Below are 17,962 nucleotides of genomic sequence, written 5' to 3'. Positions count from 1 at the left end.
TTCCTTTTGGAATGTTTGATAAAATTCCCCTGGATGCCATCTGGCCCTGGGGTTTTCTTTGTATGAAGATTTTTGATGACTGATTGAATCTCTTTACTTGTGAATGGTTTGTTGAGATCTTCTATTTCTTCCTGAGCCAATATAGCTTGTTTGTGTGTTTCCAGAAATTTGTCCATCTCATCTCAGTTGTCTAGTTTGTTGGCATATAGCTGTTCATAGTATCCTTTTATGTTTTTTTTTATTTCTTCCGTGTCTATGGTGATGACCCTTGCCTCATTTGTGATTTTGTTTATTTACATCCTCTTTCTTTTTTTCTTTGTCAGCCTTGCTAGGGCCCATTAATTTTATTGATTTTCTCAAATAATTTTGGTTTTATTGATTATATCTATTGTTCTTTTGTTCTTCCATTCTTTTTTAAGTTTTGTTATTTTTGTTATTTTTCTTCTTCTGTTTGTTTTGGGGTTAGCTATTCTTTCTCAAGTTCCTCCAGGTGAGCAGTTAAGCCCTCGATTTTTGATCTTTCTTGTTTTTTAATATAGGCATTTAGGGCAATGAATTTCCCTGTAAGCACAGCCTTTGCCACAGTCCATCAGTTTTGATATGCTGTGTTCTTATTTTCATTAGTCTTTGAATAGCTACTGATTTCTCTAGCAATTTCTTCTTTGACCCTCTCATTATTGAAGAGTGTGGTATTTAATCTCCATATATTTTTGAAAGTTCTGTATGGTCCCACTGATGTGAACAGACATTCGAGAATAAATTTGGAATATGTCCTTGATAACAGAGTCCAGCAGGAGGTAGAAACAGGGTAAGATAATGGCCAATTGGAGTTGAAGGGATACAGACAGTGTAACAGGACTAGTTACAAAAACTCAAAAATGAACAGCACAATAATACCTAATTGTAAAGTAATCATGTTAAAACACTGAATGAAGCTGCATCCGAGCTATAGGTTTTTGTTTTGTTTTGTTTTGTTTTGTTTTGATTTTACTATTATTACTTTTATTTTTTTCTCTATATTAACATTCTATATCTTTTTCGGTTATGTTGCTAGTTCTTCTAAACCAATGCATATGTACTAAGAAATGATGATCATGCATCTATGTGATGATGTTAAGAATTAATGATTGCATATGTAGAATGGTATGATCTCTAAATGTTGGGTTAATTTCTTTTTTTCCGTTAATTAAAAAAAAAAAAAAAGAGAAGGGATAATTGGAGCTGAAGGGATACAGACTGTACAACGGGACTGGATATAAAAACTCAGAAATGGACAGCACAATACTACCCAATTGTAATGCAATTATGTTAAAACACTGAATGAAGCTGCATGTGAGGTATAGGTTTTTTGTTTTTGTTTTGTTTTTTTTTCTTTCTATTATTGTTTTAATTCTTATTCTGTTGTCTTTTTATTTCTTTTTCTAAATCGATGCAAATGTACTAAGAAATGATGAATATGCAACTATGTGATGTTATTAAGAATTACTGATTGTACATGTAGATTGGAAGGATTTCTAATTGTTTTGTTAATTCTTTTTTTAATTAATAAAAAAAAAGACATGCAAAATGATAAAAAAAAAAAAATGTTATCAGGTGGACTAAACACTGGAACAAATAAACCCAAACGTGTAACGCATCAAACACAAGAGAGGGTTAGTTCATGTTTGTGCTACAATCCAGAGTGGATATTCAGTCAGCAGGTAGCCTTTCTACCTTCAACATGTAGTTTCCAGGTTGCTTTGGCTGTCATGATTCCTTCCCATTGGAGGCAGAAAATGGTTGGGCAAGTAGGTGTGGAAGTTCCATGGGAAAGTCCTGGAAGGGGCTCTGCTCCCATTCTATTGGAGAGAACTTGATGGCTTAACCTAGCTGCAGGGGAGGCTGGTAAATGCAATCTACAATTAAGAGACATAAAAGACTTAGACAAATGTTCACATATACATAGTGAAACAAAATTTATAAAAATGGTAGAGGATTTGACTGCACCAGAAGATAATACAGGGGAGCATATCCATACTCCTGCTATTAGAGAAGAGGCTCATAACACAGATCTCTATGTTTTCATATCTTCCATTTGTACCTTTATTCATTCAACCTGTTCTTTTCCAAAGGGATCTTGGCAGAAGTTCACACTAAAGTAGATTATATTTTTCATGAACTGGCAGCATTTATAATTTCTTTTTTCCCCATCTATTTTTAAGATCAAGGTGGCCTTTAAACCACTAAGTATACCATCTCTCCTCCTATATTTTCCAAGGCCATCTTGGCTTCTTTTTATAGTTTTCTAGAGCAATAGAACTGAAGTGTTTGCCCCAGAAATTACATTCTTTTCCCTTCCAAAGATGGATTCTGGAGAAAAGCTAATCCAAAGGGAACACACACACAAACACACACGCTTGCTAAATATTTAGTCACCATGTTACTAAAAAAAGTCTTATTCTCAGTTATGTTACAAATCTAATGTTCATATTATAACTAGTGCCCTGCTGGCAATGATCCAAACTGAGCCCCATTCTAGGTTCAGGGGTCCTGTTGCTAAAAGAATTTAGACAAACAAGAAGGCCAGTTGGAATAAGTAGTAAAGTTCTTTACAGAGAAAGAGTACAGGTTATAGAGGTTTGCTTGAATATGCCCAAAGGATGGACATGCACTGAGTGGGAGTGGGTTAGCTTGTTTTACAAGAAGGTTTGTTGGTGGCAAGTTTCTATAGTAACCATTGAGCACCAGGTGTCTTTGTGCAGATTGCCACAATGTCCTTTGAACACTAGGTATGTTCTTTGTTCTAGGAGGAGATAGCTTTTGGAATTTGTGGTTTGCTGTCACGGACCTACAATTTATTTGTCTTTGAGCAGATGTTTATCAATTTTTATGACCCTATGCTTTCTGTCATTAACTAAGAATTTGCTTAGGCCCATGGAAACAGGCAACCCAAATCTAGGAATAATTTACTTAAGAAGTAACTTAGAAACTGTGTTAGATGTTTCTGTTTGAGTAGGAAAGCCTTCTACCCACCCTGTAAAGGCATCTACAAAGACTACTAGGTATTTGAATCCTTGTCAAAATGACATATGGGTGAGTTGACTTGCTAGGTTTCTCCTGGGTATGTTCCTTGCTGCTGAACTGGGGGTGTTAGGACTGGTGGCTGGGCAAGATTGCTAGAATTTGGGTTCTTAATGACACACAAAGCACAACTTCAAGTAACTTTTTAAATGGTTTTGGTTAAAATTTTCCCCTCAAGTATTTTTCATGCTAAAGTGGTGAGAGTATCTCTGTCTAGATGGGTAGCTTGCTGGAGACCTTGGAGAACTTTCCACTGAATTTCACTAGGCAAGGAATTTTTCTTTCTTTAGCAAACCATCCATTTAGCTCACATGTATACCCTTACCCTTTTGCTAGTTTTTCTTCCTCCTGGATGTAAACAGGAGTAATAGAGGGGGAGAGAGAGAGAGATAAGGGACTAATGCTAGCACAGAGATTTTGTTCTTAGCAGCCACTTTAGTGGCTCTCTCTGCTTTGTCATTTCCTTTAACCATCAGAGAGTCAGACTTTTGGTGCCCTAACAGTGAATTACTACAATATCTTGGGGGAGCAATACAGTTTCCAGAAGGTTGAGAATTTCCTGTCTGTGCTTGATAGAGTATTTATCATTAGTGAGCTGCCCTCTTTCCCTCCAGATAGCTAAGTAAGCATGCAACACAAGAAAGGCATACTAGAGTCAGTATAAAGATTAACCTTCTGGGGGGTGCAAGGATAGTTCATTGGTAGAATTCTCATCTGCCATGCTGGAGACGTGGGTTTGATTTCTGGTCCATGTACTTCCCCCCCAAAACACAAATAAACTAAGCAAACAAACAAAAAAAATCAACAAATGGTGCTGCAACAATGGAATACTCACATGGAAAAATAATGAAATGTAACCCCACCATACAACATACAAAAAAAAAAGATTAACCTTCTTTCCAGCTGCTATATTAAACCTTTGGTGAGGGCTATGAGCTTGGCCTTATGGGCTGAAGTCCCAGGAGATAGAGGCTTTGCCTCTAAGATTTCTGGCAGGGAAACAATAGTGTACCCTACTTTTCTAACTCCTTCTTTTACAAAACTACTTCCATCTTGTTTTAGTTTCCTAAAGCTGCCAGAATGCAACACAACAGAGATGGATTGGCTTTTAATAAGGGGATTTATTTAATTACAAATTTATAGTTCTTCAGAGGAAGGCAGCTGGCTTTCCTCTGGCTTTCTTGTCACATGGGAAGGCACATGGTGGACATCTGCCTGGCTTCCATTCTGGCTTCAGGGTTCAAACGGCTTTCCCTGGTGTGATTTCTTTCTGCATCTCCAAACATCTGGGCCTGAGTTTCAAGGGCTGAAATGAGGTATACTGAACTACTGAGCTTTCTTTTGACCTCTCTCTTTTAATCCTCCAGCTGCAATCAGCCATAGATGAATTTCACCTGCTGGTGATTTAAGTGCTCAGCAACAGAACAATGAGGCATCATCATCTAGCCTAGTTGACAACTGAATCTAACTATCACCCATCTGTAAACCATTCTAACTCTGGGTTATCTAGGGGCTGGTCTTGCAGGTCTGGTCTGCTAGAATAATATGGACTAGCGTTTCTGTGCATAAGTGCTCAAGGGCTGCAAAATCTTGTTCTGGGCTTATAGGCAACAGGGTGGTCAGGTTCAGGGTGGTAAAGACTGGATCTGAGCTTCTGGCATTCTACTAGCTTGGCTTGATAATTCAGGAGTCTATTGTTTGAAAGCCACTGATATCCTCTTGCCTGTAGGATGTCTCTCACTTGGTGGAGGTATTTACTGTTAGAGTTGTACCCATGTCAACTTGATGGCTTGTTCTATAAGTAAGGCATTGGCCCCTACTGCTGAGGCAGAGCAGCCATCCCTGGACTGTGGCATCTAACAACTTTGAGAAGCATGCCACAGGTAGGGGAATTTTTCCAAGCTTTTGAACTAAAATTCCTAATGCTACCCCTTTCTTTTCAATTACATATAGGTAAAAGGGCTTATCTAAGTTTGGCAGGCCCAGGGCAGGCAGGCCGGTAAGAGCACCCTTGAGGGCAGTGAAGACAGCAGCCTGCTCTACTCCCAACTCTAAAGGGGCATTATCTAGTTCCCCAAAAGCTCCATAAGAGGCCATGCAAATTCTCCAAATCAGGGTATCCAAATCCTGGAATATCCTGTCATCAACAGGAAGGCTCTTAATTGCTTCTTTATTTCAGGGGCTGGCACCAAGAGTAGAGCTTGGACTCTCTTGGGTGACAAAGAGCGCCCCCCTAGGGTCAGGATAAACCCAAGGTAAAGAATGTTTTGTAAGATAATTTGAGGTGAAACTCAGTACCCTCGTTTGGCTAGGAAATTAAGGGTGGCAATGGTGTCCCCGAAGGAAGCTTCCCTTATAGGACTGCATGCTAACAGTTAATGTATGTACTGAAGAAGGGAACTAGACTCCAAATACAGGAGGGTTAGGTCCTGCACTAGCACCTTCCCAAAAAGGTGAGGACTGTCCCTGAACCCTTGGGGTAAGACTGTCTAAATGGGTTGGGTTGGGACTGTGTCCCTGGGCTCTTGCCACTGAAAGAAAAATGGAAACTGAAAATCTGGGTGTAAATGTATGCAGAGGAAAGCATCTTTTAAATCAAGAACTGAGTAGTATAGGGTGGAGCTCAGGATTCTATTGAGGAGGGTTTAAGGATTATCTACGATAGGGTGGAGGGGAGTGACAAATTGGTTTATGGCCCTAAAATCTTGCTCTAACTGGTAGGACCCATGTGGCTCCTGTTTCAATTAAAAATTGACGGTCTTGGGCAGGCAACAGTGGCTCAGTGGCAGAGTTCTCACCTGCTGTGCCAGAGACCCGGGTTCAATTCCCAGTGCCTGCCCTTACCAAAAAAAAAAAAAAAAAAAATTAACGGTCTTAACTGCCACATCCAGAGACACTTGGGGCTCCATGATTTCCATATTCTTTGGTGAGATCCAGGGAGTCATTGGCTGTGGGCCGCTTCAGTTCTTTTTGGGGGGAGTCACCCCTAGAAAACCTCTTTTGTTGTCCAGATGTGGTCTCTCATTCCAAGCCAACCCTGCCGGTGAGCTCACTGCCCTCCACCCTGTGGGATATGACTCCCAAGGGTGTAAAGATCCCTGGTAACTTATGACATGATTCCAGGGGATAAGCCTGGCCCTGGCATCATGGAAGTGAAAAAGCCTTCTTGACTATAAGGTGGAAGAGAATTGAAACAACATAGTTTCAGTGGCTGAGAGATTTCAAATAGAGCCAAGAGATTATTCTGGAGGTTATTCTTATGCAATATATAGATATCTCCTTTCAGTTTTTGGTGTATTGGAGTAGCTAGAGGGAAATACTTGAAACTGTTGAACTGTAATCCAATAGCCTTGATTTTTGAAAATGACTGAAAAACTATAGAGCTTTTAAGATGTGACAATATGATTGTGTAAACCTTGTTACTGACATGCCCTTTATCCAATGAATGGGCAGATGAGTAAGAGAATAAAAAGACAATAAATAATTAGGGTGTGGGATATATGAGATGATTTGAGTGTTATTTTTCACTTTTACTTTTATTTTTTCGGAGTAATTAAAATGTTCAAAAATAAAGAAAAAACTTCCATTTACATTTTACCCAACTCTTCCTCACCTTCACTGACTGCTACTTTCAATATGGGTGACTTTCTTTGACTTTAAAGAGGTTTATCTCCAGATACCACTTCTCTTTCAATGTAGGCAAGTGGAGGCTACTGTTTCTCCCAAATTCAACTTACCTCTGGGTCAAGGGATGGGATCCATATACTTTTCCACATCTTTACATTTCTACTTACCTGTGAAAACCTTCCAGATCTAGCCGTACCCTCCTTGGTTCTAAAGCTATAATTCCTGGTAGTGCTACTTCATGCAATGAATATTTTGGCTCATAGTTGGTTCAATCTTCTTTTCCACTCCAAGTCCTGACTTCCTAGGATATTTCAAATCTACTAATGACCCATCCACCATCCTGGATTTTCTGTAACTTAATTGCCTTACATTCCATGCTTCAGCCTCCCAATCCCATGGCAATGCTCTGCCCTTGTAATCACCCAAAGACCAATTGCCTCAGAAATAATAACTTTGGCCACTACACCACTTAATGTTTTCAGAAGTCTCACTCAACCAATCTCAAGATATGTTTTTTAAACACCATCACAGACTCGCCTATTTTATCCATATCAAGCTTCTGTCTTCAGTTTTCTTCCCTATCAAACTTTGATTTCATGGTTTATCATTTCAACCCCTCTGTTGTCGGTATTCTCAATTCATGTTTTGTGGCCTAACACTTGCTCGGTACTGGGTTCTATATAAGTCTATTTACTCAAGTATGATAATTGTGCTGCTAAAATCTTTTTAATCCTTACTTATTTTTTTCTGTTTGATCTATCAAACACTGAGAAAGTTGTTAAAATATATATGATAGTAAATTTATCTATTTTCCTTTTATTTCTGTAAATTTTGTTTTATATAATTTAAGGTTAATATATAAGGTGCACAAAAGTTGGTACTTATTATATCTTCATATAAATCAAAACTTATATCATAATGTAATTTTACTTCTGATAATGTGCCACATATTCTTTTTTTTCAACTGGCAGAACTCCCTTTAGTATTTCTAAATACTAAAGGGCCAGTCTCTTGTTAACAAATTCTTTCAGGATTTGTTTGCCTGTGAAAAATTTTAATCTCTCCTTCAGTTTTTTTGTTTGTTTTTTGCCTGGGCAGGCACCAGGAATCAAACCCAGGTCTCTGGAATAGCAGGTGAGAATTCTGCCACTGAGCCACCATTGCACCACCCTTTCCCTCAGTTTTTTTTTCTTTTGTTGCCATCACATAGTTGTATATTCAGCATTATGATCATTTCTTAGAACATTTGCTTCAATTCAGAAAAATAAATTAAAAAACAGAAAAAAAATTCATACATACCACACCTCTTCCCCCTCCCTTTTATTGATCACTAGCATTTCAATCTACTAAATCTATTTTAACATTTGTTCCCTATTATTTATTTATTTTTAATCTATATGTTTTACTCATCTGTCCATAAGGTAGATAAAAGAAGCACCAGACACAAGGTTTTCACAATCATACAGTCACATTGTGAAAGCTATATCATACAATCATCTTCAACAAACATGGCTACTGGAACACATCTCTACATTTTCAGGCAGTTCCCTCCAGCCTCTCCATTACATCTTAACTAAAAAGGTGATATCTATATAATGTGTAAGAATAACCTCCAGGATAACCTCTTGTTCTAGTTTGCTAGCTGACAGAATGCAACACACCAGAGACGGATCGGCTTTTAATAAAAGGGGATTTATTTTGTTGGTTCTTCAGAGGAAAGGCAGCTAACTTTCCACTGAGGTTCTTTCTTATGTGGAAGGCACAGGATGGTCTCTGCTGGTCTTCTCTCCAGGCCCCTGGGTTCCAACAACTTTCCCCGGGGTGACTTCTTTCTGCATCTCCAAGGGCCTGGGCTGAGCTGCTAGTGCTGAGATGAGGAATGCCAAGCTGCTAGCAGTGCTATGTTGCAATCTCCCATTTAAGCACCAGCCAATTAAGTCAAACGTCACTCATTGCAGCAGACACACCTCCTAGCCGACTGCAGATGTAATTAGCAACAGATGAGATTCACGTACCATTGGCTTGTGTCCGCAGCAACAGAACTAGGTATGCTCACCTGGCCAAGTTGACAACTGAATCTAACTAACACGCCTCTCAATTCTGTTTGGAATCTCGCAGCCATTGACGCTTTATTTTGTCTCATTTCTCTCTTCCCCCTTTCGGTCAAGAAGGTTTTCTCAGTCCTTTGGTGCTGAGTCCCAGCTCATTCTAGGATTTTTGTCCCACGTTGCCAGGAAGGTCCAGAGCCCTGGGAGTCATGTCCCATGTAGAGACGGGGAGGGCAGTGAGTTTGCTTGTCATGTTGTCTGAGAGAGGCCACATCTGAGCAACAACAGAGTTTCTCTTGGGAGTGATTCTTAGGCCTAATTTTAAGTAGACTTAGCCTATCCTTTGTGGGGTTAAGTTTCATATGAACAAACCCCAAGATTGGGGGCTCAGCCTATTGCCTTCCTCTCCCTCAGTTTTGAAGGACAATTTGGCTGCGTACAAAATTCTTGGCTGAAAGTCTTTCTCTTTAAAGGTCTTAACTATATGATACCACTGCCTTCTCATCTCCATAGTGCCAGTTAAGTACTCTGAACTCAGTCATATGTAGTTACCCTTGTATGTAGTAGATTGTTTTTCTCTTGCCACTTTCAGGATTTTCTGCTTCTCTTCAACATTTGACAGACTCATTAGTATTTGTCTTGTGGAGGGCCAATTTGGATTTATTTTATTTGGAGTTCTTTGGGTTTCTTTGATTTGCATATTTATGTCTTTTATAAGGATTGGGAAGTTTTTCCCCATTATATCTTCAACTAATCCTCCTAACCCTTCACTCTTCTCTTCTTCTGGGACAACAATGATTCTTATATTTGTGTGCTTTGTTTTTGTCCATCATTTCCCTGAGATCCAATCCAAATTTTTCCATCATTTTGTCATTTGCTGTTTTGAGTATTTGAAATCAGTTACCCTATCATCTAGTTCACTTATTCTTTCTTCTGCCTCTTCATATCTGCTGTTGTGTGTCTCTAGTATGTTTTTATTTGGTCTACAGCATCTTTAATCTCTGTGAATCTATTTTTCTATTTATTCTTTCAAATTCCACTTTATGCTCTTCTAGTGTCTTCTTGGTATCCTTTTTGTCATTAGCCATCCCATTTATTTCATTTAGTAGTTATATGAACATCTTTGATTAGATGTTCCAATGTCTGTGTCTCCTCTGGTGTTTTTATCTGGTCATTAGCCTGGGCCATATCTATCTGCATCATGATGCATTTAGTGATTTTCTGCTGCCTTTGCAGCATGTAAATATCTTGATTGGTTTATTTTGGAAGTTGATTTCCTTCAGTAGTCTAAAGACGTGTATTTGCGGGATGGATGTGGAGCGGGATTCAGGGTGCAGGGTGGGGCAGTGATGCATTGCAAAGTAGGTATAGATGCAGGTTGGGGAATGCTACACTGATGCCTGTGAGTGTGGGTACCCAGTGGCAGGGAGGATGTCACTGAGTGGGTGCATGGGTCTGGGTGATGGGGCTCTGTTGTGCACTGATCTAGGGCACAGGGCCCTTTCACACATGCACAAAAGTCAGAGTAGTGGGTCTGCATTGCACCTGTGTGGGCTTGGGGCAGTTGTGGCCCAGCTGCACTGGTCAGCACTTGCCCAGAACTGCTGGGGGGCATAACTAGGGGCCATAACTGGGGGCCATGTGCATGTGCAGATCTAGGAGGGCCATAAACTGATGCACACTTGCGAAGAGCTGGGGGATGCGGGGGTGTTGCGCAACTGTGTGGGCTAGGGGCAGCTGTAGCCTGAGTATGGAGGTAAGTGCTGGCAGCCTTTCTGTGCTGGCAAACGCCTACAGGGGGGAGGGAGGACTCAGCCAGGGAAAGGAGAGTCTGCTCTTGTGCAGGAGAGGTGGGTTGGGCTGAGGTAGGTATGTGGGCACTTGGGGTGGGTTTGTGGAGTGGGTAAACACATGAGGGGTTGGTGGGGTGAAGGCACTTGGAGCACGGGAGAGGGGCTGGTGATGGGGTTCAGGTGTGTGTGTGGTGGAGTGGGTTGTGAGTTGTGGGGCTGCACTGATGAGGATAGCACATTCAAGGAATGCAGCTTGGTTTATTTCCTAGACCCCGCGTCCCCATCCATGCACTCCCATGGGCTCTGGGCTTGCTTGCACTAGGCAGTTTCCAACAGCTGGACAGTCGCCGTTTTTCTGCTTCTCAGTTCCTCAGCTTTTGCAACCAGTGCTTCCCTATGTGGTACAGAAGACTCTCCCAGGTCATTTACACCTTGGAATTACCATTTCAGTCGCCCTCCCAACCCTTCTCTAGCTGTTTGCTTGGAGCAGTGATGAACTTGACCTATCCTATTCCACCATCTTCTTGGAATTTGCACATATTATGTATTTGTCTAACAGTATAACATATAAACTCTATTGTTAAAGTTTGCCTGCTAACTTTTCCATGATTTTACATTCAACTCCTCATTGTATCTTTTAAACAGCATCCTTGGATATATCTGGCTCATATTTTTAATTCAGCATGACAATCTTTGTCTTCAAATGGAAAGTTAGAGCCATTACACTTAGTGTCTAATGTTCTTTTTTGTTTGTCCTTTTTTCTAAATTTTTATATTTTTCAAAACAGCTTTTTCAGATAATTTATATATCATGAAATTCACCCTTTTAAAGTATACAAGTAAGACTGCTCTTTAGTATAGAGTTGAACAACCACCAAAACAATTAATTTTAGAACATCTTTATCACCACAAAAAGAAATCCATATCCATTGGCAGTAACATCCCATCTGCCACCCCAATCTGCCAGACCTAGGCAACTACTAATCTATGTTCTGTTTCTATAAACGTGCCTATTCTGGACATTTCATATAAACTGAATCATAAGATATTTGATCTTTTGAGACGACATCTTTTTACATAGAAAAATGTTTTCAAGATTCATCCATGTTGTACAATTTATCATTCTTTCATTGCTTAAAACATTCCATTGTTTGAATACATCAAAATTTGTTTATTAATTCATCAGTTAATGGACATTTAGGTTTTTTACAATTTGGGGTTATTATCAATAACGGTGCTATAAACATCTGTGTACAAGTTTGTGTGTGGATATATGTTTTCATTTCTGTTAGGTATATACTTAGGAGTGAAATTCTTGGGTCATGTGGCAAATATGTTTAGACATCTGAGGAACTACCAGACTGTTTTACAAAGTGTCTGCATCCTTTTACATCCCCAACCACAATTATGAAGGTTCTAAGTTCTACAAAACTGTACCAATACACTCTCTCTTTTTATTATAGTCATCCAAGTGGGAGAAGTCATATCTCATCATGGTTTTGTATTAATTAATGCAAATGTAATGTAATGGCTTCTGTATGTCATATTTTTTGTTCTTCTATTCCTCGATTACTCTTTTTTCCTGTTAAATATATATTTCCCAGTGTACCATTTTAATTTCTTGTTGTTTCTTTTACTCTGTTTTTTGAGATATTTTCTTAGTGGTTGCCTTAGGAATTACAATTAACATTTTCCCTTGAAATAATCCATTTCAGATTAGTATTAATATAATTTCAGTAATATACAAAAACTTTGCTCATCTATGGCTCTGTTCTCTCTCATCTTCTTTGTGCTATTACTGTCATAAAATTACATCTCTATACATTATAAGCCCATCAGTACAGTTTTATGATTACCACTTTAGGCTGCTGTCTTTTAAATAAGATAGAAGAAGAAATAAGCTACAAACAAAAATGTATTTATTCTGACTTTTATTTTTTACCTGTACAGTGACTTTTACTGGTGCTCTTTATTTCTTCATGTCACTCAAGTTATTGACTAGTGTTATTTCATTCCATGTTGAAGGACTTCCTTTAGTATTTCTTATAGGGCAGGTCTACTAGGGATGAAATCTCAGTTTTTTGTTATCTGGGAATGTCTTAATTTATCCATTTCTAAATAATTAACATCCTAATTTCATAGCAGTCTAGTTTGAATTGATAACAACTTAATTCTAATAGCATACAAAACTGTTCCATTAAGGCTCTGACTCCTTTATATTATAAACACAAATACATTTATTTATTTTGTGTGTTCATTAAACTAGATTTATAATTATTGTTGTATGTAGTTATCTTTTAAATCATATAGGAAAAAACAAAGGTAAGTTACAAACCAAAAATACAATAATACTGACTTTTATATTTTCCCGTTTAGGAAAATATTCTGTATTTTATCTGTGTTCTTTATTTCTTCACATGGCTTTGAGTTACACTCTCATTTCAATATATATGTGTCACTTTAGCACTCCTTGTAGGTCAGGTCTACAAGCAACAAACACCTCCAGCTGTTGTTTACCTGGGAATGTCTCATTTTTCCCTTAAATTTCAAAGAGTAGTTTTGCTGGATATAGAATTCATGGTTTGACAAGAATTATTTTCTTTCATCCTGCTGCTTTCTGGCCTCCATGCTTTCTGATGAGAAATCACCTGTTACTCTTATTGAGGATCCCTTGTATGTGATGAATTATTTGTCTCTTGCTGCTTTCAAGATTCTCTTTGTCTTTTGACAGCTTGACTATGATTTATCTAGGCGTGGATCTAAGTTTATCCAATGTGTCGTCTGTTGAGCTTCTTGGATGTGTAGATTAATGTCTTTCACCAAAATTGGGAAGTTTATGAATATCATTTCTTCAAATATGCTTTCTGCCCCTTCCTCTGTCAGCACTCCTTCTATGACTCCCACTACGCATGTTGGTATACCTGATGGTGTCCTACACGTCTCTGAGACTGTTCACTTGTATCTTCATCTTATATCATATTTTATTTTTCTATCTTTCAGCCTGGGTAATCTCAATTGACCTATCTTCAAATTTGCTAGAAACAGGCAGGTAAATAAATGGCAAGAAATTAACGAGATTTTCAAAATATTTTGATCTAAGTTGCCAGTTTCTCTGAGTTTGTTAACGACCTGGCAGAAACCTAGCTGGTCCAAAATCAGACTCACTGTTAATCTCCTTATTTTTAATCAAAGATTGCAGCTTGAAAGCAGTGTTTCCAGAAGCCCAAGAAACATACAAAGAGGTTAGGAGGCATCGTTCTATGGAAGATAATTTAATTTCATGTTTTGATTTGGTTTAACAAGCATGTAAATCAGGGGAAAAGCTTTTTTACCTAATGTGTCTTATTGCTGAAAAGTTATTTATAATGATTCTTATAATTATTATTTTAGTTGATATTGATAATCATGCATAGGTCCCTGCTACCTAAAGTGTGATCCATGGACCAGCTGCATCAGCCTCACTTAAGATCTTGTTGGAAATACAGAATCTCAAGCCCTCCCCAGAACTGTTGGCTCAGAATCTGCATTATAACAAGATTCCCAGGTAATTTTTATGCCCATTAAAGTTTGAGAAGCACTGGCTTAGATAATTCTGGTAGGTTCAGAGCTGGCTTACTAACTGCATTCACAGAATACTGATTAATATTAATCATGAACAAAGTCTCAGCCACAATACTACAGTGATAAAATACTGAATGTATAAAAACTTAAAGACAAAAATGTCATGTTTATGAAATTTGGAGGTTATAACTGTGATGGGTTGCTAACATGTTATATTGAGGAATCAAGATTTGAAATATTTCTGAGAGATCTGAGAACTAACAAGATGAAATGTAATTTGAAAAATAAAAATGTTCAAAACTAAATCATACATATAAATAGTAGGGAAGAATCTGGTTCAACAGCAATTTCTATATAAAATACTGTAAAAGAAGCTTCTGAAGAACATGTAATAATGGATAACTAGTATAAACTACTGACTCCCTCCCTAATTAACTCTGGAGAAACTGTGGAGTGAAACATGGACCCCAAGAACTAATAAGGATCTATTAAATATCCTTCTGAAGACAGAAATTTATGTATACGGGTTGCAAAGGGAGTTGCAGCCTGGTGCAAAAGTTAGCTAGAAGTAGTAGGGAAGGGAATGCTTAGGAAAAAAGAGGTTTGCGTTTCGATTTTGACTCTACTCTGCATCTCCCTGAGAAAACCACTGCACTACAGAAATTACAGAAGGGCAAATATCAGGGCAGCCAACTGAATATAACAAGAAATTTTTAAAAATCATGATCACATAGGATTTATCCCAGCAAAACAAGGTTAATTCAACATCAGAAAATCTATTAATGTAAATTACCATAGACTAGACTACTGGCTTAAATCATAATTGATGCAGGAAAGCATTTGGTAAGGTATGACATCTATTTATAATTATTTCTAAAAACTTTAGAAAACTGGGATACTTGATAAATGTTCAAAATAAATATTGTATTTAATGGGATAACATTAATGACATTTTTGTTAAGATCAAGATCAGGACAAAACAGCCAGCTATTACCAGAGATTTAAACAGTATTACATGTAGTAGCCAATACTATAAGAAAATAAGAGTTTAAGATCTTATTTTTAATAAATAAGATCAGAAGAGAAATGTTAAAACCCTCATTATTTGCAGATGATATGATTATTTACAAAGAAGAATCAGTAGAATTAGCAAATCATTATAACTAGAGTTAAGCAAGATTGCCAGACACAAAAATCATAGCATTTTCTTGTGCCAGCAATAACCAATTAAAAATATATAGGACATATATAGGAACTAGTACTCATTTGCAGCTAGAGTTGAGAACCAATAATCTTCACACTTAAAACTTAAATCTTCAGCTCAAACCTTTCCTCAGAGTTTCTAACTTAGTGTATGAGTTTGAAATACTAAAATACTAAAGCCTTGGTCCCATCCCCATAGGTTCTGATTTAATTGGTCTGAAATGGGGTCCAGGATTCGGTATTTTTTAAACTTTTTATTTGGAAATACCTTCAAACTTACAAGACAGTCACAAAAATAACATAATCCCATACAGAGAATTCTAAAACACTTCTCCACCTCCCCCAGATACCCAAATGCACCAATTTTAACATTTTGTCACATTTGCTGTATCTATCTATCCCCGTCTGTCCATCATATATATCAATCCATATTCTGAACACTTGAGTGTAAGTGGTATACACATCAAGCCTCCCTGAACCCTTCATATATATGGTGAATTGCCATATATATTTCCTAAAAACATGGATATTCATTTATGTAACTACCTTGAAGAAGAGTATCTAGTTCAAGAAATTTAACATTGATATAAAGTTTACAGTCTATATTTCAACATCTTCATATGTACCAGTAATGTTCTTTTGAACCTTTCCTGCTTTCTTCTTAGATCCTATCTAGAATCATGCATTGCATTTAACTGTCATTGCCTCCTCAGTTGCCTTTCTTTAAATCGTGGGGACATATATAGGAACATAAACTATCCCATCTCAACCACTCCCAAGCCTATCATTCAGTAAGATTGATCACATTCACAATGCTGCAGTACCCTCACCACCTTCCATTACTAAAACTTTCCCATCTGAACCTCTCCCAAGCCTATAATACAGGGGGACTAATCACATTCACAGTGGTGCAGTACCTTCAGCACCTTTCATTACTAAAACTTTCCCATCTCCCCAAACAGAAACCCTATACCCATTATTCATTAACTCCCCATTCCCTGGCCCTGGCCCCTGACAACCTGTACTCAACTGCTGTCTCTATAGGCTTGCACAGAGCTCTTCAATATTCAATTATTCAATATTTTCTTTGATTTTATCATGGGACTTCAATTTAAGATCCCAAATCTATAACAGTTTCATTGACTTTGATACCAATTCCAACAATATATACAAACTATGTTCCCATAATCCTCCGTCTCCCCACATTTATGTAGTCTTTGTCACAAATTATATGTTTAAACCTTATGAATCCAAAATCACTTATCATTAAATTATATATTTGCTTTTAAGTTCCTGTAGGAAGTAAAAAGTGGCATTCCAAATTAAATATACAATAGTGCTGGCATTTAAATTTACCTTATTGTCATTCCCCTTACTGGAGATCTTTTATTTTTTTGTGTGGCTTCAATCTATTGCCTAATGCTCTTGTCTTTCAACCTGCAGAACTCTTTTTAGAATGCCTTGTAGGGCCAATCTAGTGGTGATGCACTCCCTCAGCTTTTGTTTTTCTGGGAAGGTCTTAATTCCTTGCATGGTTTTGACAGATAAAGAATTCTTGGTTGCTCTTTGTTTTTGCCTTCAGCACTTTATGTACTTCAAAGTTACAGCCCTGATCACAATTCAAAAACATTTAGAATTAATTATATATTTGTATTTGGCCCAAATTTTACATTTATCATGGTAGCCTGACAAAATAAGTATGTTTTCAAATTAATACCAAGGAGAGAGTTGCTGCCTAATAGATGGAGAATGGACTAGCATGGAGACCAGGAAAAATTCCTGTAGTTTTCTAAGCATTACAAAGAGGAAGGTGTCATGCTTTAATATTTGCTAATTTAACATTCATTTTAACTTGTTTGAATATATATGGCCATTTTATAATCATAAATCTTATTATTCATGTGACTACTTTCTTTTATTTTGAATATTATATGGTACCATGTATTCAAAATTATCTTTAAAAGAAAACAATATGAAATACTATTAATCAAAAATAAAGCACACCTTATAAAACCATCAAGAAAATCCACAAACTCTTAATAAAGTAAAACATATTTCAGAATACAGACCTAATAAAAATGTTAAGAACCTATAGTAAAGACCACGAAGCACCACTTAAAATACTGAACTACTGCTGTACAGTAAGTATATTAAAATGAAATTAGAATGACCCCAAGGCCTTATTAATCAAGCCAGTCACTGGACCAGCAGGATCAGAAACACCTGAGAGCTTGTTAGAAGTATGAAATCTCAGACCCTACTCTAGACCCAATGAATCAATCTGTATTTTGGTAACAAATAGATTATAGATTCATATAGAATTCATATAGAATACATGAATATAGATTCATATAGAATCATATAGATGCATATAGAATCAGTACCCTAAGTTTAATTTTAGATACAACTTCATAAATTAGATGCTATTACTTTTAATTCCCTTGCATTAAAAATGACTGAGACAAAGTTTTAGAATATTCAATTTGCTATCTGAAAAAAACAATTTCAATTTATGTATCTGCATATGTACTGAAATAAATCATTTATCACCTAAAGTAGATCCTTGACACATAGAGTAAAAATGAATTTGAAAACTGAAGAAACTATTAGATAATAATTTCTTAAAACTTTTAAAACTATCACAATTTAAAGAATATTCTCTTTCAAAGG

This window comes from Tamandua tetradactyla, chromosome X, assembly GCF_023851605.1.
Source record: "Tamandua tetradactyla isolate mTamTet1 chromosome X, mTamTet1.pri, whole genome shotgun sequence".
Classification (NCBI taxonomy): domain Eukaryota; kingdom Metazoa; phylum Chordata; class Mammalia; order Pilosa; family Myrmecophagidae; genus Tamandua; species Tamandua tetradactyla.
Note: the sequence above shows the minus strand (reverse complement) of the source record.